The sequence below is a fragment of the Helianthus annuus genome, chromosome 14, assembly GCF_002127325.2.
Source record: "Helianthus annuus cultivar XRQ/B chromosome 14, HanXRQr2.0-SUNRISE, whole genome shotgun sequence".
NCBI lineage: Eukaryota > Viridiplantae > Streptophyta > Magnoliopsida > Asterales > Asteraceae > Helianthus > Helianthus annuus.
This window is the reverse complement of record NC_035446.2, coordinates 61,186,019-61,207,475: the sequence shown is the minus strand read 5'-3', so window position 1 is coordinate 61,207,475 and position 21,457 is coordinate 61,186,019. Positions and strand designations below refer to the sequence as shown.

At 37.2% G+C, this 21,457-nt stretch overlaps 1 pseudogene; it reads left to right on the top strand.

Annotated features, from left to right (window-relative positions):
* Nucleotides 1–13,106: 13,106 nt before the first annotated feature.
* On the top strand, nt 13,107–13,225 carry LOC118487109 (annotated as a pseudogene).
* The last annotated feature ends 8,232 nt before the right edge of the window (nt 13,226–21,457 follow it).

Below are 21,457 nucleotides of genomic sequence, written 5' to 3'. Positions count from 1 at the left end.
GATATACATGTATGTGTGTGTATGTATAGAGAGAGAAAGAGGAGGGATGGAGTGTACCAGCTTCGCGTACTCTCAGGTTCCTTTTTGGACTTCTAAACCTTGTTTTACTACTACTTTATTAATTATTAATTTATTAATTCTTTTTTACTTTTTATATATAAAAATATCTATACTGTATAATAAAAGAAATGAGTTAATTACATAGTTAGTCTTTGTGGTTTGCACAAAGTAACATACTTAGGTACTAATAGTTTAAAATCACATTCTAGGGTATTAACTTTTTATTTTGTAACGTTTGGAGGTATTAACGTTATTTGTAGGTTTAAAATCACATTCTATTAGTACCTAAGTATGTTATTTTGTGCAAACCACATGGACTAACTATGTTAATACCCTAGAAGTTAATACCCTAGAAGGTGATTTTAAACTATTAGTAACTAAGTATGTCATTTTGTGCAAACCACAGGGACTAACTATGTAATTAACTCTAAAAGAAATCGTTGAGTGAAATATTATTTTTTTGTTAATTTTAATTAAAAAATAAATATACAATTTTATTGGAAATAATTTATTTGAAATATTATCTATATCTATATTCAATTACAAATGAATTTAATATAAATTTAAATAGGAGATAATACAATATTTTGATATCTTCATCATATAATAATGACTAAAATATTAAATTTTAATAGTGTTCATCAATTTGGGACGTATAATTTGAGTTTAATTTTGTATTTGAAATTGTGAATTAAGTTAGCTTTATAGAATTTACGTACACTTCATTAATTATTTTTTTAAGAGAGAATCAATACTAATCAAAGCTAATTATAATTTCATTTGTTAGGGTCAAGTTTAGATAAATATGGACTTTTATCATATATAGATATTAATTTGTAATGCTTCAAGAAGAATCGAGTATACCTGTTAGTTTTTTTAAGATAGAATTTTTTTATTATTTGATATATAAAATTAGATTTCTTTGTGTAATACACGGGGTTTTTAAAGACATAAATTTTTTATTATTTACTATACAAATTTTAAAGACATAATTTTTTTTATTATTTACTATACAAAATACATTTATTTGGGTTTTAAAAATATATTTTTTATCATTTAGTATAGAAAATTAGATTTATTCAGCTCGTGCAATACACGAGGTTTTTTAACATATAACTTTTTTTTATTATTTTACATACAAAATTACATTTATTCAACCCACAAGGTTTTTTAAAATATAAATTTTTTATTATTTAGTATACAAAATTACATTTATTCAACCCGTGTAATACACAAGGTTTTTAAAGATATATTTTTTTATTATTTGTTATATAAAATTACATTTATTCAATCGGTACAATACATTGGGTTTTTAAAGATATAACTTCTTATTATCTAATGTATAAAATTACATTTATTCAACCCGTATAATAAATAATATTTTTATAAATATATTATTTTACTGTTTAAAATATATAATTATCTTTATTCAACCCGTGTAATACACAGGGTACTCTAGAGTCTAGTCTACTACTCTCTATATATAGAAGATTTCGTGGTGGCGGCGGCAACGGTAACGATAGTGGTAGCAATGGTGGTAACGGAAGGGCGTATTTTATTTACTTAATTGTTTTACGTTACGTAAAGATTGTGTCTGATTCGTGCATTGTTAAGTAAAAAGACGGCGGCGGAGACAATGATGATGGGAAAGGCTGTGATGGCGGCAATGATAAGAATAGTGGCGACGTTATTGCTGGCAGTGATGATGACGTAAGAGTATAATTTAAATACTTTGTTTATTAATTGTTTGACTTTATATAAAAAATATCTTTGGTCCCAGTTGAGAGACGGTGATGGCAGTAGCGATGATGACAGGAAAGGTGGTGTGGCGGCAATGATAGGAACCGTGGCCGCGCAATTACATTTGTTTATTTTCTACTTTAATTACCACCCACGGTACTGTCAACCCGACTTGTGGTCGTGTTACTACTCACAGTGTAGTAACAAATTTTGTATACAAAACCCCAACATACCGACGATAATTGTAGAACACAAATACTCAATCACTGTTAAATATAAATTAAAAAAATTGAAGTTTTGTAAAAACAGTTTACAAAAAGAAGGATTACTCACATTGTTATCTTAGGGTTTTCCTTTATGATTTCCTGGTGATTATCTATTAATTACACAATGCACACGCGTTAGTATAATAACCCAATATTTACATTAGTTATACCCACCCCGAGACAGAACTCCAACGACTACGTCGGGCAGAGCCTCAACAGCCGTTACGGAGCACTAGATCAATCGGGCAGCGTATCTAATACGTAACCGGGGGTTATGATACTTACAACGAGGCAGAACTTCGTTATTTAGGGGGGTATTATGCCCGATATTATTTTTGCTATGCAGAATATTGAGAGAGAGATCGAGAGAATGAACGATTTGAAATTGAAAGCCGATGGCCCCTTTTTCAGGGCTGGTCGACGGGTTTGTTGCGCCCTGCGAAAACCACTCAAGGGGCTTACGCGCCCCGCGACATAGGGTGTCTACGGCGTAGCTATGGCGGGTCATACGTATAGGTTTGCCGCGTATATGACACGTGGCGGCTTAGGGTGCGGCCTGGTGTCCAGGCGCTCGCGGCCCGCGTAGGATCACAAGTAGTATGTCGCGGCCCGCGACAGACTTATTTTTATTGTTTTTTTTATTTTTATAAAATTAAAGGTATTTAGGGCCATTTTTCGTATTCGGGGCATATTTTAGGACGTCTGGGGACATTCTAAATATATTAGGGGTGTCGGAAATAAATTTGGAGGGTTGTTATAAAGTGGCACCCATCGTGAGCGTAGTATAGCGTTGGTAAGATACCGAGGTTGTCCAAGGACACAGGAGCTTTTAGTACCGGTTTATCCTCAACGTCTAATCAATCTAAAATTTTTGAGAAAATATTTGAAACATGAAAATAAAAACTAAAAATTGTGAAATAAAATAAAATAAAAACAGATAGACAAGATGAATTACTTGGATCTGACTCGCCTTTAATGTATCCTTTGATGATTTTCGCACTTTCGGACTTTTTAAGAGATTACTCTCAACCCAGTGGTTTGAGTCAACAAGGATACAATCCCAAAGGATCGGAATATTGAAACATAATTAATTAAGTTATTAATGCGAAAAGTGGTAGGCCCCTCTTTTGAAGGTGACGTTACCCTCGGCTAAGTGGTTTGAAGGGATACAATCCCAAGTAGCCGGTTTAATGTATTAATAGTAGTTTCCATATGAGATGTTCAAGCTATTCACACCCCCGCCATCCAATACCAGTGGGTATTGAATGAGGTCCTAGTAAGCTTGAACCAGGTCCTTGTAGGATCTATACGCTAAACAAGGCAAGAACCTTACTAAACCATTCCCTTAACCCCCGACCAGGTAGCCAACATGCCTCGATATAGACCGTAGAGACATGAATGATGCAATCTTTTACTTTATATAGACAGTAAAGTAATGCCAAGACACCACAGACAAATGATAAAGAAAATTCACCTTCAACATAAGAAACTAGTTATTAAAGTCATTAATACAAAACTAAATAAAAAGTACCGAAAGATTAAAAATCAAAAGTAATACATAAAAGACTTGTCGTCACCAAGTGATGTAAGAGGCTTAACCAAACATGGCTTTTGATTGGTAAGAACCCTTACGATCAATCTTGGATCCCGAGACTACTACACACTCTAAAGATGGATGATGGTGGTGGGTGTTGGTGTTGTAGTGGTGGCAAAATGGGAGAGTAGTGGTTTGCCAAAGGATGCCTTTGAAGTAAACCAAGCACCCCTATTTATATCCTGCACAGAGCTCTGGCCACGGCCTCGTGTCCAGTGGGCACGCCCCCGTGGCCAGCCTTTCCTCTTCATTCATTAAATGCAGTTGTCAGTAAAGGGTCCCACACGGCTCCGTGTCCAATGGGCACGACCCCGTGGTCAGAATCGTATCTGTACTATCAAGATTTTGCAAGATTCTGTGTATCTTAGCGTTAACCACACCCCCGTGTTGAGCTGGGCACGCCCCCATGGTGGGCGTAGAAGCTTCTGTCACACCCCCAAATTACCACCTAGGGCGTGTCCCTAATGGAGGTGTAACGATTCAACAACGAGCCACCAATCACATCAAACACAAGACATAATGTGTTAAAATACCCAAACAAAAGAAATGTATCGTTTGAAAAGTTAAACCAAAACCAAAATACTGAGCGGAAGCATAAAAGTGTAAATGTATAAATGTGTCGAAACCCAATCAATATAAATGTTTATCATGACCATAACCACTCCAGCAGCATCAGACAGCAAGTTCCCAAGTTCCTTCAGTAATTACCTACAAGCATGTAAACAAGTGTGTCAGACTACGCTGGTGAGTTCAAGGTTTGTGTTTGTTTACCAAGTTGTGTTACCGATCAAGTGAGTAAAACAGTTTACAAAATGATATGTTGTTTGTTGTTATGATGTTGTCGTGTTGATGTTGCTCATGTTAGATACCCTAGGGAGTGTGCCCATAAGTATCCGGGGAGTGGGTACCCCTTAACGACCGTTTGCTATGTTGCCTTCGTTAGATACCCTAGGGAGAGTGCCCATATGTATCCGAGGAGTGTGCCTCTAACAACCATAGCCATACCCAGATAATTAGTTCACGCCCGTCCTTACGGCCCGGTGTGAGGTTTCCCACCTAATAGCGCTATCAACTAATCACCCCCATTGCCCTCCAGGCAATGACCAAAACCGATTAAGTTATTTACCCAATGTTTCCCTTCCAAATGTTTACCAGTTGTCCCAAACCACCGGGACGCATGCTTGAGAAAAGTGCAGTGAACTCACCTTTGGTTTGCTCGGTTAGAATTAAGTATGTGTTCACAGTTTGATCAACCCAATCCTAGTATGGTTTCAGTACCAGTCAGTTACTTACACACATAAATCACATATTCTTGTTATGCAAGTAATGAACAACACTTACTATTACACGAGCTATAACGAGTATTCAAGTTATATACACCTTTACTTCACAAACCCATATACCATAATGCCACATATTAACAACTCAATTACCATTTACATACACATAGTTGGTTCACGTATACGCTCACATCACAAATTCATACCACACCTGACACATAGCAAGTTAACGCCCACTGTTCGACCCAACCGGTTCCAGCCCAGCCAGCATTCGGCCCAATATTCAATCCGTCCCTACGCTGCCCATTAGTTAACCACTTACGTTTAATACCAACAGTGCCGCCCAATAATTTGCCAATCTAACCTATCATGTGTTAAGTCCAAACCCTCTACCCAGCTTATGGTTTGTTCCCCTCATGTCCGGCCCAACCGCCCAAACGCCACCCTTTAATAATTCGGCATTCCCTCTAATTTACATACCAGTGTTCGGCCCATTACAATAACTATCAACAAAGTGTGAGTGTGTGTGTGTCATCGGAGCCCAGCCCATAACATTACGTGGCTGTCCAGAACATCACGTAGCCCATGTATGAGTATGAGTGTGTTGTGATCCACTGAATGGTGTGTGAGGCCCATTACGGAAAATCGCTCCCAAACCAAGCCATATTAATTAACCAGCCTACTGAATTACTATCTCAATTATTCTACCATTACGGCATCATCATTCAAAATCAAATTATTGACAATTATCATCAGCATCTTCACGATAATATTCATCATCATTCCAGTCCAATTTTCATGCATCGATCAAAGAGCTAGAACTATATAATCTATTCATTATGATCACACATGAACACAACGTGATGCACCGATTCTCACGCACATTTATTTAATCACATCATCATCATACATCGACGTACATATCAGATAGCACATTCAACCAATGATTTATCATGATGATCAACCGATACCCTATTATCATTATTAGATTACCACCGACTTTACTAATCTAACCCTCGAATCCATGCATATTGTTATAATTCTTAGACTCCCACATAAGTATTCACGTATCATCGAGTAACAACAGACAACAACTAATTCACAAGATCCTATTCCATATGATTCACATAACAGATTCAGGTCTATACCACATCAACATACATATATAATTTGTTAAGTCCAGATTACACATAAACGAAATCATCAATTAGGAATCAATATGAATGTGGGTTTACTAACCAGATCACTCGATCCACCAGGAGAATGCCTCGGGGGGGGGGGTTTCTTGCTGCCGAACAAGTCAGGTGGAGCCGCACGAAGAAGATGGAGGATGGTAGGGGTTTGTTTTAGTTTTAGGCTAATCCAGCATCTAATAGAAGTATAATACGTATACAAATAGCTAAGATTTGGGGCGGTTTATGTTATTAGCCGAGATAATGGGTTTAAGCCTCTAATTGGGCCGCCACAATATTAAAAGAGGCGATTTGTTGATATCGGCCCATGTGAGATAGTATCAGAGGTCCAATGAAATCAAGTTTAGTCAAAAGCTGATTGTTTTGCTTCGAGTTGTGGTTTGTGTCAGAAGACCTCACATGAAGTGTTCATATTTAATTTAGAGTAGTGATCTTTTTGGTCCAATTGGATTTGAAATGTATTGATATTGTCGGCTTAATGGGATTGGAGTTAAGGAATTGCATGAGTTACTAATCAATTCAAAGTTTGTGTCAGTACATCACATGAAACCCAATCATTAGCTTAAGTTACATGGACACCAATATATTTAAACATATTATTATATAAATATTGCTTGTTGTATGATGTAGGATAATCTGATGTATAACAACCTTAGAATTTACTAATTAAATAAATTGGAATAGCATTTACCAATTCAATCTATAAAAAAAAATCAAACATAACGTACAACGAAATGTAAACACCGGATTGTAAACAGATGACACATAAAACAGATGACGCGTAAAGGAAAGGTCTTGGAGTCTCGGGGTGTCACATCATCCCCAACTTGAAAGAAATTTCGTCCCGAAATTGGCAAGCGTCAAGTGTGAGAAATCAGAGTTGTTGCGGGTTTTGCTCAGTTGTGGCATCATCCCCAACTTGAAGAGGAATCTCGCCCCGAAATTTAGCAAACAGTCACTGAGGAAGCTAGTTTTGTTAAGCGTTTTCGCGGGGTATCACATCATCCCCAACTTGAAAGAATTTTCGTCCCGAAAAAAATTGATCTAAAACAATGGTTTGAAGTAAGTTCCGACGAACTCGATCTATAGATACTTTACAACACCTGGGGGGCTAATCTTGTGATCAGTGGAAATCATGGTATGGTGGTTAGCGTTTTGTTATATCAGTTGCCAATCAAAGAAACAGGGAATTAATGAGGTTCGTACAAAGAATCGAGCGAAACAGGGGTCCATTAAACATCCGAAGGATTTGGCCAGCAAATTTGTTGTCAAAAAGTAATTTCCAGTAGTGGTGCATAGCGGCATGGCACAACAGGGAGGTTCGTTAAATTGCGGTCGCGTGAGTGTATAATTTGTTCAGAACAGAGTTTGGTGGGTAAAGGTTAGTGTTGCAAAACGACATACACGTGTAACTGTGACTGCTTCCCTTCCAGCGGCGATGACAAGTGAAAGTGATAAGGTTCGTCTACAGGGATGCGTGGGTATAGTTCTCCTAATCCCGTGTTCGTTCGGAAGTTTCATCTAGCGATGCCATTCATGGATAAGTGGAAGACACTCGATCTTAAACTGATAAGGATTCCCCACTGGGGAGAGGGGACGCACGATTTTCCGGTTGCAGAGAATTTTCCGCTTGACACCTAGATAACCAAGTCCATGTCAACGACCATGTCAAAACTTACAAGAGTGTTGCATCAACCGATAGAGGCATTGCATCAACCCATAGGCACCGGATAGTACAAAGGCCAGCGAGAGGTTTACCATAATTAAGGTAACTGTCGTAGAGTCAAAGATGTGACTCTTGTGGTGCAAGGGTAAAAAGAGGTAAGGTGACGACTCAGTACAAGAAAGTGTTCAGGTTTATCACGTTGAGAACGATTAACTACCAGGTTCATACACAAACAGGGAAGAACCCCTCTTACACTCGTTAAGCCTCATTGGGATTTGCATGCACCACGCGTTATTATTATGTGTGCACCCATGATAATAAGGCGGTTTGCATACTCCTCTCGATGCTTCTTAACTTATGTTTGAAGTTTCTTCCACTCCAATCAACACAAAACAAGCACTACCAACAAGATTAAAATTTACTAGATACAAGTGTTATGTTGCACTAACAATGTGTCATGATGTCTACCATGTCGTATCGTGCATGCTATATATGTAGTTACGTTTACTAGACCTATAAGTATAAGCTAAGGAGGAACGAACCTTGCAGTCTGAAGCTGAGTGTCATGGTCATCGTTTGGATCAATTCGGTTATAGTCTGGTTTTATGAAAACGTTTTTAAAACCGAGTTCTCTATAACCAGTGGCTCTGATACCAAACTGTCACACCCCCAAATTACCACCTAGGGCGTGTCCCTAATGGAGGTGTAACGATTCAACAACGAGCCACCAATCACATCAAACACAAGACATAATGTGTTAAAATACCCAAACAAAAGAAATGTATCGTTTGAAAAGTTAAACCAAAACCAAAATACTGAGCGGAAGCATAAAAGTGTAAATGTATAAATGTGTCGAAACCCAATCAATATAAATGTTTATCATGACCATAACCACTCCAGCAGCATCAGACAGCAAGTTCCCAAGTTCCTTCAGTAATTACCTACAAGCATGTAAACAAGTGTGTCAGACTACGCTGGTGAGTTCAAGGTTTGTGTTTGTTTACCAAGTTGTGTTACCGATCAAGTGAGTAAAACAGTTTACAAAATGATATGTTGTTTGTTGTTATGATGTTGTCGTGTTGATGTTGCTCATGTTAGATACCCTAGGGAGTGTGCCCATAAGTATCCGGGGAGTGGGTACCCCTTAACGACCGTTTGCTATGTTGCCTTCGTTAGATACCCTAGGGAGAGTGCCCATATGTATCCGAGGAGTGTGCCTCTAACAACCATAGCCATACCCAGATAATTAGTTCACGCCCGTCCTTACGGCTCGGTGTGAGGTTTCCCACCTAATAGCGCTATCAACTAATCACCCCCATTGCCCTCCAGGCAATGACCAAAACCGATTAAGTTATTTACCCAATGTTTCCCTTCCAAATGTTTACCAGTTGTCCCAAACCACCGGGACGCATGCTTGAGAAAAGTGCAGTGAACTCACCTTTGGTTTGCTCGGTTAGAATTAAGTATGTGTTCACAGTTTGATCAACCCAATCCTAGTATGGTTTCAGTACCAGTCAGTTACTTACACACATAAATCACATATTCTTGTTATGCAAGTAATGAACAACACTTACTATTACACGAGCTATAACGAGTATTCAAGTTATATACACCTTTACTTCACAAACCCATATACCATAATGCCACATATTAACAACTCAATTACCATTTACATACACATAGTTGGTTCACGTATACGCTCACATCACAAATTCATACCACACCTGACACATAGCAAGTTAACGCCCACTGTTCGACCCAACCGGTTCCAGCCCAGCCAGCATTCGGCCCAATATTCAATCCGTCCCTACGCTGCCCATTAGTTAACCACTTACGTTTAATACCAACAGTGCCGCCCAATAATTTGCCAATCTAACCTATCATGTGTTAAGTCCAAACCCTCTACCCAGCTTATGGTTTGTTCCCCTCATGTCCGGCCCAACCGCCCAAACGCCACCCTTTAATAATTCGGCATTCCCTCTAATTTACATACCAGTGTTCGGCCCATTACAATAACTATCAACAAAGTGTGAGTGTGTGTGTGTCATCGGAGCCCAGCCCATAACATTACGTGGCTGTCCAGAACATCACGTAGCCCATGTATGAGTATGAGTGTGTTGTGATCCACTGAATGGTGTGTGAGGCCCATTACGGAAAATCGCTCCCAAACCAAGCCATATTAATTAACCAGCCTACTGAATTACTATCTCAATTATTCTACCATTACGGCATCATCATTCAAAATCAAATTATTGACAATTATCATCAGCATCTTCACGATAATATTCATCATCATTCCAGTCCAATTTTCATGCATCGATCAAAGAGCTAGAACTATATAATCTATTCATTATGATCACACATGAACACAACGTGATGCACCGATTCTCACGCACATTTATTTAATCACATCATCATCATACATCGACGTACATATCAGATAGCACATTCAACCAATGATTTATCATGATGATCAACCGATACCCTATTATCATTATTAGATTACCACCGACTTTACTAATCTAACCCTCGAATCCATGCATATTGTTATAATTCTTAGACTCCCACATAAGTATTCACGTATCATCGAGTAACAACAGACAACAACTAATTCACAAGATCCTATTCCATATGATTCACATAACAGATTCAGGTCTATACCACATCAACATACATATATAATTTGTTAAGTCCAGATTACACATAAACGAAATCATCAATTAGGAATCAATATGAATGTGGGTTTACTAACCAGATCACTCGATCCACCAGGAGAATGCCTCGGGGGGGGGGGGGGTTTCTTGCTGCCGAACAAGTCAGGTGGAGCCGCACGAAGAAGATGGAGGATGGTAGGGGTTTGTTTTAGTTTTAGGCTAATCCAGCATCTAATAGAAGTATAATACGTATACAAATAGCTAAGATTTGGGGCGGTTTATGTTATTAGCCGAGATAATGGGTTTAAGCCTCTAATTGGGCCGCCACAATATTAAAAGAGGCGATTTGTTGATATCGGCCCATGTGAGATAGTATCAGAGGTCCAATGAAATCAAGTTTAGTCAAAAGCTGATTGTTTTGCTTCGAGTTGTGGTTTGTGTCAGAAGACCTCACATGAAGTGTTCATATTTAATTTAGAGTAGTGATCTTTTTGGTCCAATTGGATTTGAAATGTATTGATATTGTCGGCTTAATGGGATTGGAGTTAAGGAATTGCATGAGTTACTAATCAATTCAAAGTTTGTGTCAGTACATCACATGAAACCCAATCATTAGCTTAAGTTACATGGACACCAATATATTTAAACATATTATTATATAAATATTGCTTGTTGTATGATGTAGGATAATCTGATGTATAACAACCTTAGAATTTACTAATTAAATAAATTGGAATAGCATTTACCAATTCAATCTATAAAAAAAAATCAAACATAACGTACAACGAAATGTAAACACCGGATTGTAAACAGATGACACATAAAACAGATGACGCGTAAAGGAAAGGTCTTGGAGTCTCGGGGTGTCACAGCTTCTATAGGTTTGTATTTTCTGCAGGCACCTGACCACGCCCCCGTGTCCCGTGGGCACGACCCCGTGGTCAGTCCTCTGTTGTCTTGTTTTTGCTTTGGGGATGCTGCCGAGGGGTCGGGCATGTCACGTATATTCCATTTCTTTGTATGTATGTTGGTTTTTGCTGTATATTTGTTCCTTTTGCTAGTTTAGGCTCTTGGTCCTATAAATTCAAAAGGAAGAAAAAAACACACTTTTTCCAACATTAGTACTAAAAAGGGTTAGTTTTATGCCTCATTTGATGTAATTTATATGTTACATTTTGCACACATCAAATACCTCCACACTTGAATCTTTGCTTGTCTTCAAGCAAAACTCTTTAATATGTAGCTTTACACACCCAAATGGAAGAGGTAGAAGAGAAGTTAAATACCATTTTAGTCCCTGTGGTTTGGGCCATTTTGCTAGTTTAGTCCAAAGGTTTCATTTTTCACTCGTGGGTCCAAAAAGGTTTCACCCTTGGTTGCCATTTTAGTCCACCAGATTAACTTCATCCATTATTTCTGTCAACCAGAAGGACAATTCGGTCATTTTATATGGCCGAATTGCCCTTCTAGTTAACAAAATTACATATAAAATAACAGAAAAAATGGATGAAGTTAACCCAGTTGACTAAAATGACAACGGTGAAACCTTTTTGGACCCATATGCGCAAAATGAAACCTTTGGACTAAACTGACAAAATGGCCCAAATCACAGGGACTAAAATGGCATTTAGCTCTATACAAATAAGTAATTCACCAAATAAGCTAAATATAATTAATGGTATCGTAATTACTACATTACAAGACTTGTATCCATATAAATAACCTATCGTATTAAGCTCCCTGCGTTGCGGCGAGGGCGTAACACCGTGACAAATAGCACCAATGCCACACTATAGCCAACGACCACCAAAGTTGAAGTTGCGGCGTCTTAACGTTGAAAAATTAGACCGACATATAAAACATAGAAAATAATAACTAACTCGATTTAGGACTCGCGTTGTGACGAACTTATTAAACGGGAAAAAATAGACGACGTAAACACACTGAACCACACGCGTACGTTGGCCCATGTTAGCTTGCAAAATTTAGAACAAAGCGTATAACGAAACGTAAAATCATTGAACCACACACACACATTGTAAATGTAAAATGAAAATGAAAATTTTTGCAAAAATATGAAAAACATAGGGGATCAAAGTTGAAAGTAAAAAGGTTGTGAGGTTAAATTGGAAAAACTAAAAAATTCTGGGTTAAAACTTTATTAAAAACTAAACTACAAGATTTTAAGCTTTTAAGTAATGCAGCTTTTAAAACACATGCTACATTCCCCTAAAACATATTGTTGACTTTTAAACTATTTAGCTCTGCGATTTTAAACAATGATAACTTTTATACATTAGTATTATAAAAACAAAAACACCATTTGTTGACGTTTAAAGTAATTACTTCTACGATTTTTAATCAGCGATAACTTTTTTCATAAAAACAAATACACCATAAAAACGATTGTTTTATTTTCTTTTATCGGAGTATGGTATTGTATATATATATATATATTTTTTTTAAATTTAAAAACATATTATACGAATAATAATATTTCTATTTTCTCTCCTTTGCGCATCACGCAAGCACCCCTTTCATGTGTGTGTGAGGGAGTTATCTTATCTATAAATTAATCAATGAACGTGTGTTCACAAAGAGTTAATATGTAGCGAAGATCAAGCTAAATAAAGACACAAAAAGTTTTGAGGGAGGTTGCAATTGTATCAACACTAATGCACCAGATCTCATTAGAACTTCGCAGTTAAGCGTGTTTGGGCGAGAGCAGTACTAGGATGGGTGACTCTCCGAGAAGTCCTCGTGTTGTAACCCTTGTCAACATGGAACTAGCCTATTTAGTAGAGGCATTTAGCTTTTGAGGCGGGCAAGACGAGTATTTTGTGTAATACAGAATGAGTAACGTTTTCATTTAAAAAAAGGAAAGAAAAAAAGGTTATATTTTCTTTGATCTCAAGAAAACCAAAATTTTATTTGTGCATCCAAAGTTTCAATCAAGCATCTTTTGTTGTTTTTCAATGGTACAACTGAAAATTTTGAAATAATATATTATAATCCCAAACACTTTAATTTTTGTAAATTGTTATTTAAAAAAAAATCTCATGTTATAAAAAAGTGTAGTAAACAATGTTTTACAATCCATAAAATGTGATTTATCGTATGAGAAGTGAGTTTTTAACGAAAAAATTGATGAGTGTTTAATAATAACTAGAGGGGTGTCCTTATCATACAGATGTGAATATGGACATTGTTAATCATGTAATATGTAAAAAAATTAACTAAAAAGAAATATCAAAATATTATACTCAAACAAAGAGAATAAAATATTAGTTCCTATAATATAAACTTTTTTAGAATCTATTTGTGTATGAAAAAAACTATGACGGTTTGAAAGTTACGGGGATAGTTATTTAAAAGTCAACACTATATTAAATAAGTTTTAAAAGACATTACTTAAAATCTTAAAATTCTATTTTTTGTCTTTCTTATATATATTATAATAATAAAATATAGTATTAGATAAGCGTGTGTGTAATAAAATGTTTTAAATAAGAAAAAACAATCATAAAAACTCAGAAAAGCAAATTATAACTGTTTAAAATTTAAATAATATCATATAAATACTCAAAATAAAACGCGTTGCTTTTTTCTAAAAAGAACATACCAAAATAAAATAAAATAAAATAAAATTAATAAGATTAGTAGTCCAAAAAGAACAACTCAAAATAAAAAAAAATAACAAAGATTAGTAGTCATTTTGAAGCCTTGTACCATGTATTGTTTACACTTCAATTTATTAATTTATAGAAACTGATATACGTTTTAGTGTTTTATTTGTAATTGAAACTTATACTAATACTAGTGGCAGCCTTTAGAAAGGGTACACACATTTGGTGGGCCTTCGCATATATATGGTTGGTTACTTCAGAAGCCATCGGACTTTATGCGTGTCTTGTAGAAAAAAAAATGTGTTTCGAGTTACACAAAGTTGACGAAACGTTGGATGCGTACCGTGTATAGGGTTGCACGTGCACCATTGTTAGACGCATCATGTAAATGGTCCTTGATGCACCGCTGTACGCGTTAGTCGATAAACACTTTAAAAATAATTAAACAAATATAGCAATAGCATATTCGAGTTATATATTAAAAATGCCAAATTTTACTTTATAATTAAAACAAACATGATAAAGCATAGAAAAGTAGACAAAAGATCAAATCAAATATGCTTATCGTAAAAAAACGTTCGAAAAATGTGGAAAAGTAAAAAAAAAAAAAAAACGCGGTGGCATTTAGATAAAAGTTAAGCCTAATTGGTTTTGTTATGATCTAATAACCGTTCGTTAAAACTTAAAATTAAAAACCTTCTGGGTTTGACATGGTTATTATACCTTTAGTTGGATGTATTCATGCATCATGAAATGTTGGATTCAGTGTTGTAGCAACTACTCATCCTGTTTATGGAATAGTGACTAGTTTCATGATGTTCATTTCAAATGGCTGTAAGATTAAATATATTACGTATTAATATTTAATCTATAGCTATCATAATCATTTACATTATAGAGATCAAAATATATTAGAACCTATTAAATAATTAGTTGGTAATTGTTGATGGACTATATTACCCTTATTAACTAATTAGGTTTCCTCCTGGGTGCTTATATAAGGAGAATTATGTGGAGGTTTAGGGGTTACTCAGTTACACAATTCACACACCCCATTAGCCATAACATCATCACGTCGACCTCTTCTCCTAACCGATATCCCTTTTCGGTTTTCCTAAGTCCCCATCATCTGTTAGCACCCTAAGGAGGAACCAGATCACCCTGACAAAGATGTCGAACTCCATGTCGTCTTCTCTCACTGGATTCTCCACTGCACTATCGGCCATAACAGGTATGTTTACTGTTTTCCTTCATGCACAAACAGAACTGAACCAACATGTGGTATCAGAGCATATGTTGATTAGTCAGTTCTGTTTTCGTATCCATAATTCTGGGATTCAAACTTGGAAAACGGATTTTTGTACCTTTAAAACTATCACAGCCGTTTTCGGGTCATGAATATCGACTCGAGATCATTGTTTTCGGAAAATATTAATCATATGTTTACTCGAAATCTAATGGGTTATGTTTTTATGACCGAAATCTGTTTAAAAAAAAAACCTTAAGTTTCAGGTTTCGGGTTCCAGAATTTTATTTTTATGATTAGGGTTCATCGCATGTTCTTCGAAAATTCGAAAATTCTGTTATGATTAGGAATATGATTCGGATTATGAAGTGTTTTTCCTGTTTTGATCTGTTTTGTCCTCAATAGATTTTCGAAAAATTGTTATTAGATAAACAGTTACTATTTTTCAAGATATGTTGATAAAATTAGATCACCTTAAAACAGGAAATAATATCTCATAATCCCTTAGATTTCGAATTTTCAATTATGTTATCACAATAAACAGCTGTAACAGGAAGTTTCGAGATCATTAGATTGTGACTAGAGACCATCAGTCTCGACTCGAGACCATAAGGTCTCGACTCGAAATCATAAGGGCTCAAAAAGGTCTCGACTCGAGACCATAACGTGATAACTCGAGACAAAGGTCTCGACTCGAGACCATAACGTGATAACTCGAGACAAAGGTCTCGACTCGAGACCATAACGTGACAACTCGAGACAAAGGTCTCGACTCGAGACCATAACGTGACAACTCGAGACAGTGGTTGCGACTCGAAACCTCATTATTTTAGTTAAATAATCAGAATCAGATAATGTAATGTTTTACAAAACCAAAATAGCTTAACTTGAATGAGTTTTTTTAATGTATCATTTCTGGCCAAAGCTGACTTGATACATCTATTTATCATTCAAGTATTACGAAAGCTATGTTAAGTGTGCATCATAAGCATGAATGTTTTAATATCTGGCCAAAGCTGATTTAATCCTTTCATAGATGGCATACTTAACAAGTGCATAACTAAAGTGATTGTTTCAATTTCTGGCCAAAGCTGATTTGTTACAACCACTTTGCACATATGCTTAAATGATTACACTTCTGGCCAAAGCTGTTTTGTCTTCATTTAAGTAGAATTTTAACTAAGTCTATTATTTTGATGTTAGTAATAGACATTATCACAGCTTCATTATGTAAAATGGTCATTATTTTGCCTGCCTTAGTTTAACGTGCCCATAGATCACATTAGGACTTCTTCCTTAGTATCATAACTTGCTCATCTTATTTCCACTATCAGCGCCCAATCAGGGAATTCCATCTTTGACTGGTGATAACTTTGCTGCATGGAAGGATGCTCTCATGCTTACACTTGGGCTGCTGGATTTCGATTATGCTCTAAGGGAGAATAAGCCAGCGGACCTTACCACTCAGAGTACTGCCGCTGAGCAGATACTTCATGAAAAGTGGACTAGGTGCAACCGCATGTGTCTCATGTTTATGAAGCAGTCCATAAGCAATGCTATCAGAGGAGCTATTCCTGATTCTGAAGATGCTAAAACCTACTTGGCTTCTGTGGAGGCGCAGTTCAAGGGGACGTCTAAAGCACACGCTAGTACCCTTATTCTCAAGCTGGTGACAACTAAGTATGATGGGAGGAGCGGCATTCGCGAACACATCATGATGATGAATGACATGGCCAATAAGCTGAAGGGGCTGGAAATGGAAATCAGTGATGGTTTCCTTGTTCATTTTATCATCACTTCGCTTCCTTCGTCTTTTGAAGCATTTAAGATCAACTACAACACTTAGAAGGAAAAATGGACGATGAGTGAGCTAGTCGCCATGTGCGTACAGGAGGAAGAGCGTATGAGGATGGATCGCCATACTGATGTTGCAAACTTCACTACCTCCCATTCTAAGAAAAGGAAGAACAATTATCAGAGAAAGGATGCTTCAAAAGTCCAAAGGCCTAATCCTAATTCTAATACAAGTGCACCTTCCAGCTCTAAGAACTCCTTAGGCAGTATCCGCTGCAAGTTCTGTAAAAAGACAGGACACATGCAGAAGGAATGCCCTGACTTTAAGGAGTGGCTGGCTAAGAAAGGTAACGATTATTTTATGATACTTGAGTCCTATAATTTAAGTGTTCCTGCTAATTCTTGGTGGTTTGATTCTGGTTCTATGGTTCATGTTACCAATTCTACTCAGGGATTCCTTTCAATCCGGAAGCTGGAAAGAAACCAAAGAACGCTTAAGGTTGGGGATGATCGAGAATTAGAAGTGAAGGCCATTGGAACATTACAATTAGTTATGAAAACTGGTTTATGTATTAAACTTTATGATACCTTATATGTTCCTGAGGTAACTCGGAACCTTGTATCAGGACCAAAGTTAGACATGGACGGTTTTATTGTTTCCCATGGTCATCGCAAACTCTCTATCCTCTATGATTCTGTTCTTTATGGTACTGGTGTTCTGGATGGTGGTCTCTATAGATTAGAACTAGAAGATAACTTTTCCAAATCTTTGTTGTCATATAACATTAATGAATCACTCACAAAGATGGAAGAGAAACGAGACTTAGAGACTTCATCCATGTTGTGGCATCAGCGTTTAGGCCACATTTCAAAAGAACGATTAAATCATCTCGTAAAGGATGAAGTCTTACCTCCTCTCGATTTCTCTGATTTTGGAACATGTGTCAAATGTCTTAAAGGTAAAATGACATTAGCGAATAAGAAAGGTGCCACTAGGAGTTCTAATTTATTAGAACTCATTCACACTAACATTAGTGGTCCCTACCAAATCGCTGGCATAACAGGACATACTTCATTTATCACTTTTATTGACGATTATTCTCGTTACATGTACTTGTATCTTATTAAGGAGAAATCTGAATCTCTTACAACTTTTAAAGATTATAAGGCTGAAGTTGAAAAGCAATTAGATCGTTAGATTAAAGTTGTGAGATCAGATAGAGGTGGTGAATATTATGGAAGACATACTGATGTGGGTCAAGCTCCTGGTCCATTTTATGAGTTTTGTAAGGGCCAGGGGATTGTGAACCAATACACCATGCCTGGTACACCTCAGCAGAACGGAGTCGCTGAAAGAAGAAACCGTACCCTTATGAACATGGTGCGCAGTATGTTAGCCAACACTAATTTACCATTATTCCTCTGGACTGAAGCGTTAAAAGCAGCTGTTCATATACTCAATATCCTTCTAAGTCTGTCCCTAAAACTCCTTATGAACTTTGGACAGGAAGGAAACCGAGTCTTAAATATATGAAAGTATGGGGCTGCATTGCTGAAGCAAAACTTTACAATCCTTTCCTAAGGAAACTTGACCCTAAAACAGTTACCTGTTTCTTTATCGGGTATCCTGAGAACTCTAAGGGTTATCGTTTCTATTGTCCTTCCCATGTCACCCGTATTGTTGAAACCAAGCGTGCCGCGTTCCTGGAGGATTTCAAGGTCAGTGGGAGCAGTACCAACCCTTACGAAGAATTGCAAGAAGTACAAGACGCGGGGGGGGGGGGGGGAGAGACTCGTCGCTTACTATTACTCCGATTACTCCTCTTGTACCCAATGCAATTATTACACCTGTAGCTACTGCACCAACTCCAAATTCACCTCCACAATCAGAACCCATTATACCTCATGACGAAGGCACATCAAACGCTCAAAACCAAGACAACGCTGAACCCGATAATCCACTCAGGAGGTCATCCAGGCAAAGAAGGCCTCCTAATTGGGATGATTATGTTACCTACCTGACTGAAATGGATCCCGGAAAGCTCAATGATCCTATCTCTTACAATGAAGCCATTAGCAGTGATCAGTCTTCTGAATGGAATAAAGAAAAATGACGTTTGGGATTTGGTAGAATTACCCAACGGAGTCAAACTCGTAGGATGCAAATGGGTATTCAAAACAAAACTGGATCCGAATGGGAACGTTGAACGCTACAAAGCGAGATTGGTTGCAAAGGGCTACACTCAGAAAGAGGGAATTGATTATCAAGAGACGTTTTCACCTGTCTCTCGTAAAGATTCATTAAGGATCGTCGTGGCCCTAGTAGCTCATTTTGATTTAGAGCTGCATCAGATGGACGATAAAACCGCTTTCCTTAACGGAGATTTGGACGAAGATGTTTACATGAAACAACCTGAAGGCTTTAAACCTGAAGGTCAGGAGCATCTAGTCTGTAAGTTGAAGAAATCCATTTACGGGTTAAAACAAGCATCACGTCAGTGGTACCTCAAGTTTGATGAAGTCATGAAGAAGCAAGGTTTTATGAAGAATCAAGTGGATCAATGCACCTACCTTAAGATGAGTGGGAGTAACTTTACTATACTTTTCCTTTATGTAGATGATATTCTATTGGCAAGTAATAGTTTAGACATGTTGCATGAGTCGAAGCGTTTACTTTTGCATAACTTCGACATGAAGGATCTCGGAGATGCTTCTTACGTCATTGGCATCGAAATTCACCGAGATAGAAACAAAGGGATCTTAGGATTGTCCCAAAGGGCCTACATAGATCGTGTCCTTACACGATACAACATGCAACAGTGCAAACCCTCCGTCGCTCCAGTAGTTAAGGGAGATGTTTTCGGTTCGTTTCAGTGTCCGACAACAGAGGTTGAGAAGGAGCAAATGAGCCAGATACCTTACGCGTCAGTAGTCGGGAGCTTGATGTATGCTCAGGTCTGTACTCGTCCAGATATCGCTTATATTGCTGGAATGCTAGGCCGTTATCAGACTAATCCTGGCTTAGATCACTGGAAAGCAGCTAAGAAGGTACTTCGATATCTGCAAGGGACGAAAGACTATAAACTGACTTATAGAAGAAGTGATCATTTAGAAGTGGTGGGCTATTCTGATTCTGACTTTTCCAAATGCAAAGATGACAAGAAATCCACTTCGGGCTATATCTTTATGTTAGCAGGCGGCCCTATCTCTTGGAAGAGTCATAAACAACAGTTGACCACAACTTCCACAATGATGGCAGAGTACATTGCTGTTTATAACGCAACCTGTCATGGAATGTTGCTTAGAAACCTGGTCACTGGACTCAAAATCGTTAATTCCATTTCTAAACCATTGAAGCTTTACTGTGATAATTCAGCTGCCGTTAGTTTCTCGAACAGTAACAGTTCGACTGGAGCTGGTTTATATCTCGATACGAAATATCTATTTGTACGTGAACGAGTTGAGGAAAATAATCTTTGTATCGAGTATATTAGTACTAAGGATATGCTTGCGGATCCGATGACTAAAGGTCTCCCTCCTAAGGTTTACGAAGAACATGTTCGGAATATGGGATTTAGTAAAGACCTTATTTGAGCATATTGTACTAGCTTATGTTTTATGATTAATGAAATTTCCTCAAGTTTGATTTTGTATGTCTGTTAGAATATGTTCAACCGGTATAATGGCATATAGACAAATAAAGTTACAAGTCAAACAAAGGGCTTACGCGTATTTTGATCATGACGATTAGGTTTTAAATTAAGGCCATAGTATGATTAATGGGGGTCCTGAGTCGCATAATGATTCAACGGCTGTATTTTTCTGCTATAGTACTTGTTTAAGGCTAAAATGAGTGTTAACTCCTGATCAGGCTTATCTAATACTCATAGTAAATGATTACTCGGCTAAGTGGGAGAATGTAAGATTAAATATATTACGTATTAATATTTAATCTATAGCCATCATAATCATTTACATTATAGAGATCAAAATATATTAGAACCTATTAAATAATTAGTTGGTAATTGTTGATGGACTATATTATCCTTATTAACTAATTAGGTTTCCTCCTGGGTGCTTATATAAGGAGAATTATGTGGAGGTTTAGGGGTTACTCAGTTACACAATTCACACACCCCATTAGCCATAACATCATCACGTCGACCTCCTCTCCTAACCGATATCCCTTTTCGGTTTTCCTAAGTCCCCATCATCAGTTAGCACCCTAAGGAGGAACCAGATCACCCTGACAAAGATGTCGAACTCCATGTCGTCTTCTCTCACTGGATTCTCCACTGCACTATCGGCCATAACAGGTATGTTTACTGTTTTCCTTCA